Here is a 17,688-nt window from a genome sequence, read left to right as displayed (position 1 = left end):
GAGCCTGAGGAGGATGGGGATTGAGGAGGGGAGGGACTTCAATGCCATAGAGTCCAATGGCCAAAGCAGCCATTTTCTCCAGGTGCCATTGGCTGGAGATCAGTTGTAACAGCAGGAGATCTCCAACTAATACCTGGAGGTTGGCAACCCTAGTGGCCAGTCAGATACAAGCAGAGAATGGTGGTCAAACCTTCCCCAGGGTTCTTGTCTCCCAATGAGGGTATTCACAGGATTATCCCATCTGAGCCTAGAGGTAGGGTTGCCGATTCTGGTTTGGGAGATTCCTGGAGATTTGTGGGTGAAGCCAGGGGAAGACAGGGTTTAGGGAAGGGAGGGATCTCAGCAAGGTTTAATATCATAAAGTCAGCCCTCCAAAGCTGCCATTTTCTGTAGGGGTACAGATCTTTATAGTCTGGAGATCAGTTTTAATTCCAGGAGCTCTCCAGGCTCTGTCTGGAGGTTAGCAACCCTACGCATGGCATGAAAAGGTTCTACCCTGTAATGGTTCATTCACACAGGTAAGATTATTTGCTGCCACATTCAGGAAGTAGAAAATGTGTGGTGGGACTCCTGCCATTCAAGTGTTTTGGCTGGAGTGTCTTGTTTGATTTTCTCCCCAACATTGGAACAAAAATGATACTTCTCTATGCTTTGTCTCTAGACAAAGTAATCAATCTAAGAACCCTAGACTACAGCTAGAAATCAATTTTAATAGGAAGATAAAATCATTACTGAAGGTTGGTAGTCTATAAGAAACGAAGAGGAATAGAATCTTTCCTCAATTATCCTAAGCAGTTTATAATTTAATCTTCCATAATATGATGACTTACAGGAAATAGCTATCCTTTCATTTACGGAAATGTCACCTACCTCCAGTGTTCTTCCCCCCCCCCCCCTATTTGTTTTCTCCTACAGTAGTAATGCAGATTAGTTCTGGGGATCCATTTAGGACAAATTTCTAGTATACACTGATAAGAAAAGAAATCATCTAGATAGCATACAATAAATTAAATTAAGAGGGAATGTTTGGGGCAGGGGGGCAGGGCGTGACATGATATTTTACAGTGGTTTCCATGCTTCCTCTAAAAGATATGTATATGTATATTGTAACTAAATAATATCTACAGGGACTGGGGGAAAAAACCTTAAGCTAAGAAAAAGACCCTTAAACTGTCAAAGAAGATGAACACATTGTAAACATCATCAAGAAGATTATCTGACTTGAGGCAGCTTTGTTAATACAAGCAGGCATGGCTGCCCAAGTTCCTCATAACAGTTTTTCAGTATTCACATTAATTTGATAGTCATATTAATCTGTTTCAAAGCCTTCCAAATGGGATACAGTTTCCCAATAATCACTTTGTGACCAGTTCTGAGCTCTTAATCAAGTTCAGTTAACATGGATCTCTTGGTGACCCTTTACCTCTTTTAACTGCCACCATCCACAATGGTCCCAAAGTTGTTCCTTTGTATATTTGTTTCAGTTTTGGCCAACTTGTCTTTGCTTTTTGCTGTTGGTTTGATCCAGCTATGCTGGATCAAATCAACAGTCTATCTAGACCAGCATCCATTTTCACATGGAGGCCTACCAGGCGCCCCCTGGAAGGCCTACAAGCAAGGCATGGATTCCAGAGTCTTCCGATGTTGCTGCTGCTCTGAACTGGTATTCAGAGGATAATTGTCCCTAAACATGAAAGTTCCATTGATGGATCAACACTTCATGATTATGTGTAATCTGCTGACCTAGTAGCTGTCATCACATCCCATTTTATTAATTCCACAAGCCCATCACTGTGAATGAAAGCTTTCTTTTGCCTGTCCTGAATATACATGAATTTTGTTGCATGACCACAAGTTTTAGTATTAAGGTAAAGTTCTTTCCACCCATTTTATATACATCCATTTATATTATATATGTAGTGGAAATGGCCATCAAGCCATCAAGTCGCAGCCTACTTATGGTGACCCTGTAGGGTTTTCAAGGCAAGAGATGTTCAGAGTAGGGCTGTCAATTCGGTTCGTCCCAAACTGAAAATCAGCCGAATTTCCCTTGATTTGGCGGTTTTTAGTTTGGGAGGAACCGAACTCAAAACTGGCGGGCAACTGGGGGGGGCCGAATTCAGCGAGTTCGGGAGTTCGCGAATAAATTCGGCCAATTCGGGGCCGTCAGTAAGCAGCATAACCTTCAGTAAGCAGCATTCTCCTCCCCCGGCCAATCGGTGGCCAAGCTGGGTCTTCTTCTGGCCAATCAGTCAGGATTGAGTACTGGAGGAATCAGCTGATGTGTGGCTGGCCGGGGAAAGAGATAGAGAGAGGGAAATCCTCATGTGTGTGTGAGGGGGTGCTTGTGCACATTCGCTCGTTTCCGTGGCTGCAGGGGGTGCATTTTTTGGGGTACAGACCCCAAACTTTCAGGGGATATTCAGACAAGTTTTCTTAAGAGACCACCCAAGTTTTGTAAACATTGGGTCAGGGGGTCCCGAGATATGGGCTCCCCCTTTTTTCTTTCCATGGCTGCAGAGGGCGCATTTTTGGGTGTGCCAACCCCAAACTTTCAGCAGAGCATCAGACAAGGCTTCTTAAGATACCCCCCAAGTTTTGTAAACATTGGGTCAGGGGGTCCCGAGATATGGGCTCCACCCCTTTTCCCTCTCCCCCCTTTTCCATTTTCGTGGCTGCAGGGGGTGCTTTTTTGGGGGTGCAGCCCCCAAACTTTTATCATAGCTTCAGACAATCCCTCTTAAGAGACCACCCAAGTTTTGTAAAGATGGGTTCAGTGGGGGCTGAAATATTGGATCCCCCCCTTTTCTCTTTCCGTGGCTGCAGGGGGCGCATTTTTGGGTGTGCCGACCCCAAACTTTCAGCGGAGCTTCAGACAAGGCTTTTTAAGAGACCACCCCAGTTTTGTAAACATTGGGTCAGGGGCCCCCGAGATATGGGCTTTCCCCTTTTCCCTATTGGGATGAATGGATCACCCTCGAGAGATGCATACATATGGATGTTATATTGGATACAAATGGAATCATATTGGATTACCCAGCCTCCCAGCCCCTCCTGCTGGAACAGAAGACAGCCACAGTAAGACCCCTTTGGGGGCTTTAATCTATAATTTTTCTTTTCTGTGTGTGTGTGGGGGGGGAAGCAGAGTCTGTGTGTGTGTGTGGGGAGGGAGCAGTTTCTGGTGGGGGGGAAGCCAAAAGGGGCTTTTGCCGGTTCTGCCTGGGGTGTGTGTTCCCCCTCCAGTCTCTCTCTCCCTGGTTTGAGGGGGGGCTTCATTTTTATTCTTCAGGTTTTTCCTCATGCATCAGTTAGGTTATTTTGATGCTTGCTCAAAACTGGTTTTCAAATGGTGACTTAAAGAATGCATCTGCCTGGTCCCAAGTCCAATGCAAAAGGAGAAATTCCACCCCCTCCTGCTCATTATGCATAGCTAGCTGCCTCTGTCCCTTTCCATGGTATGCAAACTCCCAGGTGTCAGGTGTTGCTTTGCACTTTTGCAAAGGTGTTGCATTGCGTGCTTGTGTTGCTTTGCAGTTGTATTGTTTTGCAAAATTCTTCACACCTGCCCCGCCCTTTGCATGTTTGCAAAGGTGTTGCTTTTAAGTTGTGTTGCTTTGCAAAGTTCTTAGCACCTGCCCTGCCCTTGCTCTTATCAGCTGTTTGTCGGGGCTGGGAGCTTTGTGCGTGGGCTCTGCTGAGAGAGGGGGGACCCATTTCAGGGCCCATATCTCTGCCCCCCCTGACCCAATCTTTACAAAACTTGGGGAGTCTTTCAATATACGTCCTTTGAAGCTCTGCTGAAAGTTTGGGATGTCTAAGCCCAAAAATGCCCCCCCCCAGAGCCGCGGAAAGGCGTGATTGTGTTTTTAATGGCTTTATTCGGCCAAATTTTTTTCCGAACTTTGAATTCCCGCCGAATTGAACGGATCCGAAGTGGGGGAGTTCGGACTTCGGCACGTACCGAACCCACAAGTAGGGCTGTCAAAAAAAATTCGGTACAGTTCGGATTCGGCCGAATTTGACCCTTGTGGGTTCGGTACGTGCCGAAGTCCGAACTCCCCCGCTTCGGATCCCTGGTAATTCGGGGGGATCCGGAGTTCGGGGGAAAATTCGGCCCCAGCGCACCTTCAGAGGGATTCCCTGAAGGTGCGTGGGGGCCCTTTAAACTGATCTGAGCCTCCCAGCTGGGAGGCACAGATCAGTTTAAAGGACAGCCCGCCCCCCTTCAGCGGGCTCCGCTGGAGAGGCTCGGGCTCTCATTTAAACTGATCTGCGCCTCCCAGCCGGGAGGCGCAGATCAGTTTAAAGGGCAGCCCGCCCCCCTTAAGCGGGCTCCGCTGGAGAGGCTCGGGCTGTCATTTAAACTGATCTGTGCCTCCCGGCCGGGAGGCACAGATCAGTTTAAAGGGCAGCCTGCGCCTCTCCAGCGGAGCCCGCTGAAGGGGGGCGGGCTGTCCTTTAAACCGATCTGAGCCTCCCGGCCGGGAGGCACAGATCAGTTTAAAGGACAGCCCGCGCCTCTCCAGCGGAGCCCGCTGAAGGGGGGCGGGCTGTCCTTTAAACTGATCTGTGCCTCCCGGCCGAGAGGCACAGGTCACTTTAAAGGACAGCCCGCGCCTCTCCAGCGGAGCCCGCTGAAAGGTGCGGGCTGCCCTTTAAACTGACCTGCGCCTCCCAGCTGGGAGGCTCAGATCAGTTTAAAGGGCAGCCCGCGCCTTTCAGCGGGCTCCCCTGAAGGGGGGCCGAATTTGCCTGATTTATTCGCGAACTCCCGAACTCGCTGAATTCGGCCCCCCCGGTTGCCCGCCAGTTTTGAGTTCAGATTCGTCCGAACAGAAAATCACCGAATCAGGGGAAATTCGGTTGATTTTCAGTTCGGACCGAACCGAATTGACAGCCCTACCCACAAGGGCCAAATTCGGCCGAATCCGGACTGTACCGAATTTTTTTTTTTTTGACAGCCCTAGTTCAGAGGTGGTTTTTTGCCATTGCCTGCCTCCATGCCACAACCCTGGTAATTCCTTGGAGGTCTCCCATCCAAATACTGTCCAGGGCTGACCCTGCTTAGCTTCCAAGATCTGATGATCAACTGGGGGACCTCTACCCTCTTTCACTAGCAAACAACAACAACAACACAAACAAACAAAAACCTGGTAGGATCCAACCCAATAGATTAATGTTATATAATGTTCATTTATTGATGCATAAATAATGTTGAAAATGCATACATTTTGTGGGAGAAACTTTGTGTCAGCAATTAGAAAATGGCATGTTTTCTGCCATATAAATGTATAAGAATAGGGAGTGTCCTTTCAACCAACATATGTGGCCCTTGAAGTCCATTATTCAAGCAGGCACATTTACAGCACTACCCTGTCTCTGTACACTTTAGGATACTAACTAAATGCTACTGTGGCTTAAACTGATATGCTTGGTTCCCTTTGTTCTCCCCTTTGTCATGTGCTATGTGGAGGTGAATGCTCTGGTTGATTGCTTCCATATTTTGTTGTTGTGGGGGTATCATTGGCATGCTGTTCTGTGATTAGTTTTTTTTCAGTATGGTTACTATAGATTCCAGTGCACATGCTATGCTCTCTACTGCTTAGAGTTGGGTCTCTTTATTTTATTTTACTTTATTTACAGTCCACCTTTCTCACTGAGACTCAAGGCGGATCATGCAGTCAATGCAATCAGTAGAATGAGAGCCATTTAATAAACAATGTAATAGGATTAGGATTACATAAATTGGAAACAAGCGAAAAGAATTAGACATGATATGTTAAACAATGCAGAAAATTGTATTACTTGAGTAGAAAACAATGCAGTAAGAGCAGGATAATACATACAGCAAACAGATAACACACACTATGGACAGTCTTATAGTCTCATTCCCTTAATAAAAGTACTTCCTGATATAGCCGTATTACCTATAAAAATACCCTCCTGAACAGTTCCATTTTACATAATTTGCAGTATCACAGGAGGATGGGAGATTTCCTGACCTCCTTAAGCAGGTCATTCCACAGGTGGGGACCACAACACATAACACACGTGTGGGCAGCTATATATCCTAACCATTTGCAGGGTGGCACCTTCAGAAGGCTTTTCTCAGATGAATGAAACCGCCATGGTAGAGCACAGCAGGAGAGGTGGTTCAGTGGTTATGAGGGTCCAAGGCCATGAGGGGATAGTTTGTTAAATGATAGCCAATACCTTGAATTAACCCTGGTATCAGTCATTGGTGTGCCTGCAGAATGGATATGCATGTCCCTGATAATATGATGGCTCCTGATAATAACTGAGCTGCAGCATTAGGTATCTCTGTTGTCTTCAGGAGAACTTGGAGAAGACCCATGTGGAGTGCATTACGATAGTCTAACCTTGATGTTATCATGGCATGAATTCAAGTGGCCAGGTTGTCCAAATTTACACGTTTTCCTTCTGCTCTGAAGCTCAATATGCCAATAAAGACTGATTGGCAGTTTGAGGTTGGGCTGCCACTCTGTGGATATCTGCTCCAGTTCCAATAAATTGCTTTCCATTGGTCTCAGTCATTATCATCTCCAACTTCACTTATTATCCCCTTCAAAGTAGATCAGAATGCCATACCTTCTTTATTTTATTTTATTTTATTTATTAATGAAGAAGAAAATGATGAAGAAGAAGAGTTGGCTTTTATACACCGACTTTCTCTGCCACTTAAGTAAGAATCAAACCAGCTTACAATCACCTTCCCTTCCTCTCCCCACAACAGACATCCTGTGAGGTAGGTGGGGCGGAGAGAGCTGTGACTCGGCCAAGGTCACCCAGCTGGCTTTGTGTGTAGGAGTGGGGAGACAAATCCAGTTCACCAGAAAAGAGGAGAGTTTAAGAATGAATAAGGCTTGGCTTCCTGTTCTGAAAACCTCCAGACTAACAAAGACAACATTCAACAATAGCCATGCAGATTAGTTTTGGATTACACACATTAACAGATCACTTCAGGATACAATGGTTCCATATTAACATACCATACCCCCATTAGCACATTATCTTGATACTTACAGGACAATGACTAGCACACTACTTTTGCAGGACAGTACTCAGCTCAAACCCAACCCCTTTCTAACTATATATTACTCTTCCTACACCCTTGACACTGAGAGACACTGTCCTTCAGTGTTACTACTCTGAAGATGCCTGCCACAGTTGCTGGCGAAACGTCAGGAAAGAAAATTCCAAGACCACGGTTACACAGCCCGGATAACCTACAAGAACCAGTTCACCAGATTTGGGGAATCAAACCTGGTTCTCCAGATCAGAGTCCACTGCTCCAAACCACCACTCTTAACCACTACACCATGCTGGTGTAGTGGTTTCTAAATTTCTAGCCCACCCGCCCTAGCTAAAACCAGACTTAGGGCAGGTCCTCTTTGTTTTTCATGGCTGGAGTAAGGACAGTTTATTGATAACAAATGATTGAACAGATCTTGAAGCTGGGGGAAACAGGATAGCTGCAGGCAAAGCTTTCCACCTCCCCTGGCATTTGTGACACAGGACAGGGGTAGTGAAAATCAGGGGCAACAGGGTAACTGCAAATTCCTAAATGTGGGTAGACATGATTAAAATCACAATTTGTATTTGGATCTCTGTTGTATATATCTGGGGTGTATTTCTAACGCATGGCTAATGAATCTGTGGGTAGTTTACATTTATGAAAAGGGCATTCGAAAATTGAGTCTCTCAAGCTGACAAGGGTGACTACACATTACATATGGGCAAATCATTATTAATTTGGATTGCATTAGAAAATCATTAATCATGAAGATTTCCTTTGGCATTAATATGACTCTGCTGCACAATTTCAAGAGAATCTCAGTTTAATCTAGCTCTGATTAACGTCCACCCTATAAAAGCATCGCTGAAAATGTTAGCTTTCTCTGGCTTGGGAAGACATTTAAGAGGTGTGTCTTTTATGAACTAAATTGAAGGTTAACCATCAAAATCATGGCCAATTCATTCTTTCACAGTAAAATTGCTGGTACAGAATTTTGCTCTTGGTTAGCATTTATATTTAGCATTTATATTTTGTATCCAGGCAGCCTCCCTATGGAGATTTACCCCTTATGGAAAGCAGGAAGCCCCCACATTAAAGGCTGAACATCCATAATGTCGTGATCAGTTTTGGCATTCACAGGGCTTTCCCCTTTAATCTCTGATTTAAAGGGAAATATTCATAGTGGAAAAGTGTCCATGTGTAGTGTTGCCAATCTCCCACTGGTGGTGGAGAGGGGCCTGGCAACCATGGACATTCCACTGTACTCACTACAGGTTCCCAGTGTGACAACTGTCACATTTGCACTGTTTGACAAGGGAAAAGGGGGAGACATGGGGTAGCCAACCCTGGGTTGGGAAACCCCTGGAAATTTTGAGGGTGGAGCCTGGGAAGGACAGGAATTGGGGAGGTGAGGGACTTTTATCAGGGTATAATGCCATAGTGTTCACCCCCAAAGGTACAGTTTTCTCCAGGGAAACTGATCTCTGTAGTCTGGAAATCAGTTGTTCATTCTGGGAGATCTCCCAGCCCTCCAGAGAGACAGCCACAGTGATCAGTGCAGGAGCAAGGTGTGTGGCTGCTACTCCTAAAATGCTTGCTGGTGCTACCATGGTAGATGTTCCTTTTCACACTCTTATGTGAAAACATCCTCAGTGTTCAAAGTGCTCCTCACATATTGTTTCATAATCCTGATAGCCAACTGGGCCATTTCTATGCTTCCCAGGTTACAGATTGAGCACTGTGTGGCTTGTCTGAGGCAACCTATTGAGGTTATGGAAGATGTAAGAATCAAACCAGGGACCTCTTGATTCAGATTAGAACACCTCTCATATAAACATCTTTCATCATGCTCCTTCTTAAATAAGAATTTGTACCTGCCACTTAAAGCAATCAGGGCTCTTTTCATATACAGGGTGTTATATATTACCTGTCCAACATCCTCAAGTACTTAAGCATGTTTATTGCTTAAAAAGTAAAACACACTCCCAGTTTAAATGTAATGTCAACACGTTAGTAACAACTTCATGTGTCACAGACCCTCCTGATCTTCAGGATCGTCTGGCCATTGTTTCAGACTTGTGCACTAAGTTGTTCAAGAATGTTTAAGCTGATTTTACTTTTTGCTCCTCCAAGGGAGCTAGGACCCCCCCCCCTCAAAAAAATTTGAATCTTTTTTTTGGTTATGAACTGTCACCAGCTAAAAATATTCTTTTGACCAAGCTCTTTTTGCAATCCAAAAAATCTTTGTGTGTGTATGTTTCGTGGGAAGAAAATGGGGATGTGTGGTCTTCAGCATGGTGCAGTGGTTAAGAGCTGTGATTTGGAGCGGTGGACTCTGATCTGGAGAACCGGGGTTGATTCCCCATTCCTCCACATGCGCACCGGGTGCTAATCTGGTGAACCAGGTTGGTTTCCCCACTCCTACACAGGAAGCCAGCTGGGTGACCTTGGGTTGTCACAGCTCTCTCAGCCCCACCTACCTCACAGGGTGTCTGTTGTGGGGAGGGGAAGGAAAGGTTTGAAGGTAAGCCAGTTTGATTCTTCCTTAAGTGGCAGAGAAAGTCGGCATACAAAAACCAACTCTTCTTTTTCTTCCTCCCCTTTCCCACCCTGTCTGTATCTGTCAACCTGTCCTGTCGTTTGATAGCGGTGGCATTCTCTCAGCAGCCCAGCAAAGCAGCCTGTGGAGTAATGTCCGTAAGATTCTCTAAGCTGTCTGTTCACACCCAAAAACTGTAAGATAAAACTTTATTAACTAAACATTAATCCTAGAAAACACAGATAAACAATTAGTAGACAGATACTTTTTAGGAAGAATGTGTGTGTGTGTGCCGTCAAGATACAGCTGACTTATGGCGACCCTGTAGGGTTTTCAAGGCAAGAGAAGTTCGGAGGTGGCTTGCCATTGCCTGCCTCCATGTGGGCTGAGAGAGTTAAGAGAGAACTGTGACTGGCCCAAGGTCACCCAGCAGACTTCATGTGAAGAAGTGGGGAATTGAACCCGGTTCTCCAGATTAGAGTCCCACCACTCTTAACCACCACACCACACTGACTCCCATTTAGGCAGAATACTAGAAAGAAATATAGAAAGGTATCTTGCTAGCTATACGTTAATAAGAGCTTATGCTTTTCTCTATCCTGGGAATGGGTCCAAGATGGAGACACAGACAGCTAGATCTTGTCACTATAGGTTCCAAAATCTTGATACCAGTCCTGCTCCCAGTTTTGACATGAAACTCCAATTTAGGTATCAGGGTTACAGCTTTTCCTGCAGCTTGGAAGGGCTGTCTCTAACCCAGTCAGAATATAGGGGTGCAGATACAAAGTTTTGCTCCGAGCCTACTCTTGAATGAAGAGTTCTTGACCAATATGTGTATCATGTATAAATCTGATCTGTTCGAAGGACAAATGTTGGAAGCATATGTACAGGAAGCAATGGTGCAAAGAAAGAGCAAATAGCATGAAAATAAGGAAGAATGGATTTGATTTGTTAAAGCAATACATGAAATTAGAACAAAAGCTTTTGTCTGAAACAACAGGGGTGAGAAAATTGAAATCTCTTCTGCCTGGCTGTCATGTTTCAAATCAGTCGCTTATGTCTGTTCATGCAGTCTTAGCAAGAATCAGTGGCCTACAAGTATACAGTACCAGTGTGTTAATGTTGGACATACAATGAGTCACAAAGACCCTTTTAAAACAATCAAATGTCAGAAATGCTACACAGGCTTTTTAAAAACTAAAACACACGTCTGGTATCATGTCCAAACAGGAATTGAGAGCTGCTGGCTTAGAAAAGCAAACACACATTAACATGGCAATTATTTAAGAATCAATACTGATTGGCACTTTTTGTTGCTTTGCTAACCACCACCCCCACCCCCGAGATCTTGATTTAGAGTAACGAAATTCCACCCTGCCATGCTATGTCACAGTCTGGTAACTCGTAGGAAATGCTAACATTTTGAATATTGTATTTTAAAAAGTGAGACTGGGGAGTCAGCAGTGTTGGTCACAAAATGCAGCAGACAGAAGAACTAGGGAGATGCACCGGCAGTGCACTGCAGTATTGCCCATGGGAGGCAGGGGAGAAAAAGCATGGCAAACTTTTTAGTGGTGTCAATTAAGGAAAGGATTTAGGGTAAAGCTAGACATTGCAAGGTAAATTCCAGATTTGCCCAATGTGGGGTGCAACGCCACTGTATGTTTGCTTGCACTGAAGCCAATGAAAGGGCATTAAGGAATATCTGAAACACCAGGATCATGTGAGAGCTGGAAGAAGGATTTCTGCCAGCTCCCCCCCACCCCCGCTTCCAGTGGTGTTACAGAGGAACGGAGAACAATTGGGGCTGCTTTAAAAATGGTGAGCCCTTCTCCTAGTGAGTGCTGATTTCTGGGAGAGGATAAGGGAAGAGAGAAGGCGATTGTAAGCCGCTTTGAGACTACTTTTGGTAAAGAAAAGCAGGGTATAAAAACCAACTCTTCTTCTACAAGGCACTCAGTAGCCTATAAAAACCACTTGCAAGCAGCAAGACTGTCGGAAGGATGGGGTGAAGGAATTGGATCAGCTTTCTGTCCCTCCATGAGTAGGGTTGCAAGCTCCAGGCTGGGAAATACCTGGAGATTTTTGTGGTGGAGCCTGAGGAGGGCGGGGTTTGGGAGGGACTTCAACGCCTTAGAGTCCAATTGCCAAAACAGCCATTTTCTCCAGCTGAACTGATCTCTATCGGCTGGAGTTCCATTGTAATAGCGGGAGATCTTCCAAGAAAACCTTGGAAGGAAAAGAAGCAGCCCAACTTGCGGCACCTATGAACTTCATTATTACAGGCAGAAGAAGTGGAACCCCGCGAAAAACGTTTACAAATTCCGGAAGACGTTTCCATCTCATCTATAACATCAAACATCTCATTAAAAAAACCTGGGATTTTTTCCTTTGAAAGTGCCAAGATGCAACTCAGTCTTTTCAGACATTATTTAAGACTTTCTTATGTGTAACCTTTAAAAGTCTTTGTTTGGACTCACTAAGAAGAGTTACCAATATTGAGTGTATATAGAATTTATGTTTAGTTGTGTTTAAGTTTCTGTTTGCACTTCACTATTGTCTTCACTTTATTGTAATACACTGTTTTGATACTTTTGCATATAGAGCTACGTGCTGTCTTTTTTTTAGCATTACATACTATACAGTACAGGTGATCATTGTATTTGACCACTACCTGGAGGCTGGCAACCCTACCCATGAGGGAAGGTGGAGTGTGAATACTTGAAATAAATTCATGGGGAAAAATGGAGATGTGGAAATACCCAGTGGGAGGACGAGTGTTGTGTTATACCCAATAATGTTAGGATGAGGAGAGAAAGAGAAACAGCTGAGTAGCTGGTCCATGTCTCCTGTTCTTCATGTCAACTTCCCCTGTCTTTCCTCTCCTTTAGGAAGCTTCGAATGATGGCCTATTACAGAACACTTTCAGTAGTTGCTCTGGTACTGTGGGACAGATTGCCAAAGGAAGGACAAAATCTTCCTGCCCCGCCTGGCTCCCAAAGAGCTTGCAAGGCAGTTTTATTACAAAAAGCCTTCTGCTAAAGCTTTTGTGCAGCTGGTTTTAGGTTGCCATCTATGAAAAGATGTATCTGGTTTTAAGCTGCCTAATTTGTATGGACATTGCTTATAAGATTTATATCCTGCCCTTCTCCTTAAAATCATCCCAGGCATCTAACACAGCTAACGTAATAACAACATTGAATAAATAAAAATAACAACTAATTGGACTAAAATAATTACAAAAAAAAAAACAGAGTAACGAAATAAATAATGCAGGCAACAGCAAAATAGCAGATGTTAACATCCATTTCATGACCCATCCAAACCAATTTTAAACCCTTGGATATGTTTGTGCTGGGTTTTATTGATGTGATCTTAAGGTCTGTGCTGTTTGCATATTGTGATTTGTCTTGAGTCCGCATGTATTCTGATAAATAAACAACAACCACTTTTGCCATTAAAAATGATTATTAGAAGAAAATGTTTAGAGAGAGAATGCTTTTTTAGAGAAATCAAAAGCTCTATGATCATATTTTTTCTCTCTCTTATGATTAGGGATGAGAAAATGTTCTATATTTCATTTCTTTTTATATTCATTTATGTCTTTGTTAATGGCTTTGGTTCTGTTATTTTTCACTTTGATCATTCATTTGTACTTTTGAATTCATATTGTATGGTTGTTATATGGAGTTTTATATGGAATTTATATTTTCAATGTATGTCATTTTTATGTATGCCATATAATGTTGGTTTATCAACATATAAATACATTTTATATTCCTTCTATTTTAGTGGGGAAATGTTGAAATGAGGAAACGGATAATGGCAGAAAAATAAATATTAAATTTAACCCTCATAGGGGAGAAGTGGAATCGAACTGGTGATTTGGGGATTGAAAGAGTAGGGATGAGAAATTCAAAATTACCCATTTAATCCTTTGGGGGGGGTACATATATCAGGTTTTGCTTTTTTATCACAATGAAATTCTGTTTGTGAGGGTTTTTAAGTGTATTCTTTATTATTATTTGTACATCCTTGCCCTTGGTTTTGCACTGAGTCTAATAGGGATGACTTGAAAAAGCTACTGTAACATTTTTTTCCAAAAGATGACTGGATTTTTGACAGCTTTTCCAAAACCCTTTACCAAAAAAAGTACTTTTTGTTTTTATATATATCAACTAATGGGGCATGTGGGGAAGAGAAAGCTTTAAATCTTACAGATACCTGACTGTACTGTATTAGGGATTTTCAGGAGAAACAGTTGTTTTTATCTCCAGTTTTTAGTACTGTTTTTCTTTATTTGTTTTTTTCCCTTTGCTTTTATTTAAAGGTAAAGGTAAAAGTCTCCTGTGCAAGCACCGGGTCATTCCTGACCCATGGGGTGACGTCACATCTCGACGTTTACTAGGCAGATTTTGTTTACGGGGTGGTTTGCCAGTGCTTTCCCCAGTCATCTTCCTTTTAACACCAGCAAGCTGGGTACTCATTTTACCAGCCTCGGAAGGATGGAAGGCTGAGTCAACCTTGAGCCGGCTACCTGAAACCGACTTCCGTTGGGATCGAACTCAGGTCGTGAACAGAGCTTGGACTGCAGTACTGCAGCTTACCACTCTGCACCACGGGGCTCTTTTAGGAAACATATTTCTGGATGTACCTTTTTTACCCAGCCAATCATGATGAGAATATACCCAACCATCAGTGGGATCCTCCCTGCCAAATTTCAGGCAGTCAGGGTGAGTGCCTTGCTGGCAATCACAATTCTCACTGGTAGCGCAGGCACATAGAGGACCATTTGGCAACCAGGGAAGCAGGCAGTGAACAACAGCGGTGCCTAATGGGGGATCCATGTCCTCTCAAGTGGGAAGTGGTTGTCTGTGAGGGAAGAGATAGGGGGTGTGGGAAGAGCCCTGTCCCTTCTGCTTTTCCTGTGCTGTGTTCTGATGCTTAAAGAATGCCCTCTTCAGGCCTTGCACCACCATTCAATCTCCTTTTATACTGGAAACAGGAGTTATTTCCCAGTCTGTCTTTCATTCCAGGGCTGGTATCAGCCAGCAGAGCCATTCTCCTTCAGGAAATGACATAGGGAAATGGGAGAATCCTTCCAATTGCTCCCATTGCTGTTTTTAAGGTATATTATTACGGTTGCTAGCTCTGAGTTGGGAAATACTTGGAGATTTTGGAGGTGGACCCTGATAAGAGTGGGGTTTGGGGGGGTAGGGTTGCCAAGTCCCTCTTTGCCACCGGCGGGAGGTTTTTGGGGCGGAGCCTGAGAAGGACGGGGTTTGGGGAGGGGAGGGACTTCAATTGAGTTCAATTGACAAAGCAGCCATTTTCTCCAGGTGAACTGATCTCTATCAGTTGGAAATCAGTTGTAATAGCAGGAGATCTCCAGCTAGTACGTGGCAGTTGGCATCCCTAGGGAGGGGAGAGTCTTCAAAGGGGTATAATGCCATAAAGTCCACCCTCCAAAGCAGCCATTCTCTCTAGGTGAACTGATCTCTGTTTCCTGGAGATTAGTTGTAAGCCCAGGATATATCCAGCTGCTACCTGGAGGCTGGTAACCCAATACATTACAGATGTATTGCTCTTAATCTTGTAACTACTCTCTAATTTGGCCCTTACGTGTAGGTCTTGATGTATGTGCTTCTCATTACAATTGGGGAACATACCATGTTTGACAGCCGTGACCACCCATGAGACAAACTTCAGCAGGGTGGTGTAGTGGGCAATGGTACCCTCTATCAGCTGTGTTTGGCTTCTCAGCTCTCTCCTTTCCTTAGCCAAACTGGCTATGCAAATCTGTGCTTTTGTAACCCTCCTTGTTGGATTGCTATGCGGTTTTGAACATTGGGCTGCCCTTGAAGACAACCTGAAGCGATTGCATCAGAATATAACAACGACACTGGGTTAGGAGAGATAACATGGTGGAGGTAGAGGCATCATGAGTGTAATGACATCACTTTTGGGGGGGAAATCTGGAAGTGACAAGAGGGGACTTTAGGAATTGCTAGAAACTCTATAGTAGGGGTCCCCAACCTTTTTGAGCTTGCAGGCAGATTTGGAATGCTGACACACCATAGTGGGTCCAGCCACAAAATGGCTGCTGCAGGAGGCGGAACCTGCCACAAAATGGCTGCTATAGCTTATCTTCAGCCATGCAGTGAAGATCTTTGTGCTGTGGTGGCAGCTGCTGCCAAAGCAACATTTAAAAATCAGCACAGCCCATCAGATCTCCAACAGCCAATCAGTAGCTTTGAAGAAGAAGAAGAAGTTGGTTTTTATGTGCCGACTTTCTCTACCACTTAAGGGAAGAATCAAACATGCTTACAATCACCTTCCCTTCCCCTCCCCACAACAAACATCCTGTGAGGTAGGTGAGGCTGAGAGAGTTAGAGAACTGTGACTAGCCCAAGATTACTCAACCGGCTTCGTGTGTGGGAGTGGGGAAACAAATCCAGTTCACCAGATTAGCCTCCGCCACTCATGTAGAGGAGTGGGGAATCAAACCTGGTTCTCCAGATCAGAGACCACTGCTCCAAACCACCGCTCTTAATCACTACATCATGGTGACTTTGCTAGGAAAAATCCCCACCTGGCCTCATTCACTTTCTAAAGACTCTTGGTAGGCATCAAAAAAGGTCTCGGTGGGCACCATGGAGTCATGTGTGTTTTAATTTTTCTCCTGCAGCAGAGGGCAATGGGAGCAGGAGGGAGTTCCCTGCCCTCACCAGGAGCTTGGCACCCCTAGTCCTTTTGAACAGAAGCTGTCCTGGTGACCCAAGCTGTAAGGTGTTGGGACTTGGCTGATAGAAGGATGGCTTCCACCCAGCCAGCTTACACTTCCACAGTTACTAGCATTCAGTGCAGAAATGTGAAGTGTTAAATTCCCCCCCCGCCCTAACAATAGAGCAACTATGGATGGAATGTATTTGCAATGAAATGCAAGTCTCCTGAGTAAAGGCCAATGACAGGAAACAAGAGCAATAAAGCTGATCACGTGATTTTGAAGGTTGGTTGGGTTGAGAGGCAGAGGAATATAGGCAGTAAATAAGCAAAACTTACTCATTTCACACACACACACTCCGAGGTGCGCCCAATCACACGGGCCCCTCTCCAGCAACTCACAAAATATTTCAGACCAGTAAAACACAGAAACTACAAATCAAATTGTCAGTAGCTTCATTAGCCTAGTATATGCTGTGCAGCGGGAAGACAAAACCCAGCTTTGTCTTTGATTAAACGGACGCCCTTTTCAGTGTTGACACATGCTGCACGCAGGAAGGAAGGATGACCTCAGCTCGACTCGAGAAGAATAACAAATTGTGCCGTGAAATATCCCCCACCCCCCACACACACTCCTCCCTTGGCTGACTAATGCACGTAGCAGAGGAGCAGCGTCTATTAGAGCTTAAACGCATGCAAGGTGGGGTTTTTTTTTGTTTGTTTTTTAAAAATCCAGAGCGCAACCAGCATTCAGATCTCAGTTTAAAAGTGTGTACTTGATGGCAATCCAGTATAACTCGAACCTTTCCAAAGCAACTTGACCCATTCTGAAAGGTCGACTGTGTCCCAGCGCTGATATAAGGTTAGGGTTGCCAACCTCCAGGTAATAGCTGGAGATCTCCTGCTATTACAACTGATCTCCAGCCGATAGAGGTCAGTTCACCTGGAGAAAATGGCCACTTTGGCTATTGGACTCTATGGCATTGAAGTCCCTCCCCTCCCAATCCTCGCCCTTCTCAGGCTCCACTCCCAAAAACCTCCCGCTGGTGGTGAAGAGGGACCTGGCAACCCTATATAAGGTGCCTGCAGTCCTGATGTGGCCTATGTTGCCGGTGTCCAATTTGTAATCGATAAAACCCAGGAGTAAGACAAGGTGGGACTGACCTATTCCATTGTTCTTAGCAAGGTGGGTATCATGGTTGGTAATAGGGTTGCCAACCTCCAAGTGGTGGCTGAAGATTTCCTGCTATTACAACTGATCTCCAAGTGACAAAGATCAGTTCATCTGCAGAAAATGGCTGCTTTGGAAGGCAGACTCTATGGTATTATACCCCATTGAAGTCCCTCCTCTCCCCAAACACACCCTCCTCATGCTCCACCCCCAAAACCT

The sequence above is a fragment of the Euleptes europaea genome, chromosome 13 (assembly GCF_029931775.1).
Source record: "Euleptes europaea isolate rEulEur1 chromosome 13, rEulEur1.hap1, whole genome shotgun sequence".
Lineage (NCBI taxonomy): Eukaryota > Metazoa > Chordata > Lepidosauria > Squamata > Sphaerodactylidae > Euleptes > Euleptes europaea.
The sequence above is the reverse complement of the archived record's forward strand: the minus strand, read 5'-3'. Positions refer to the sequence as shown.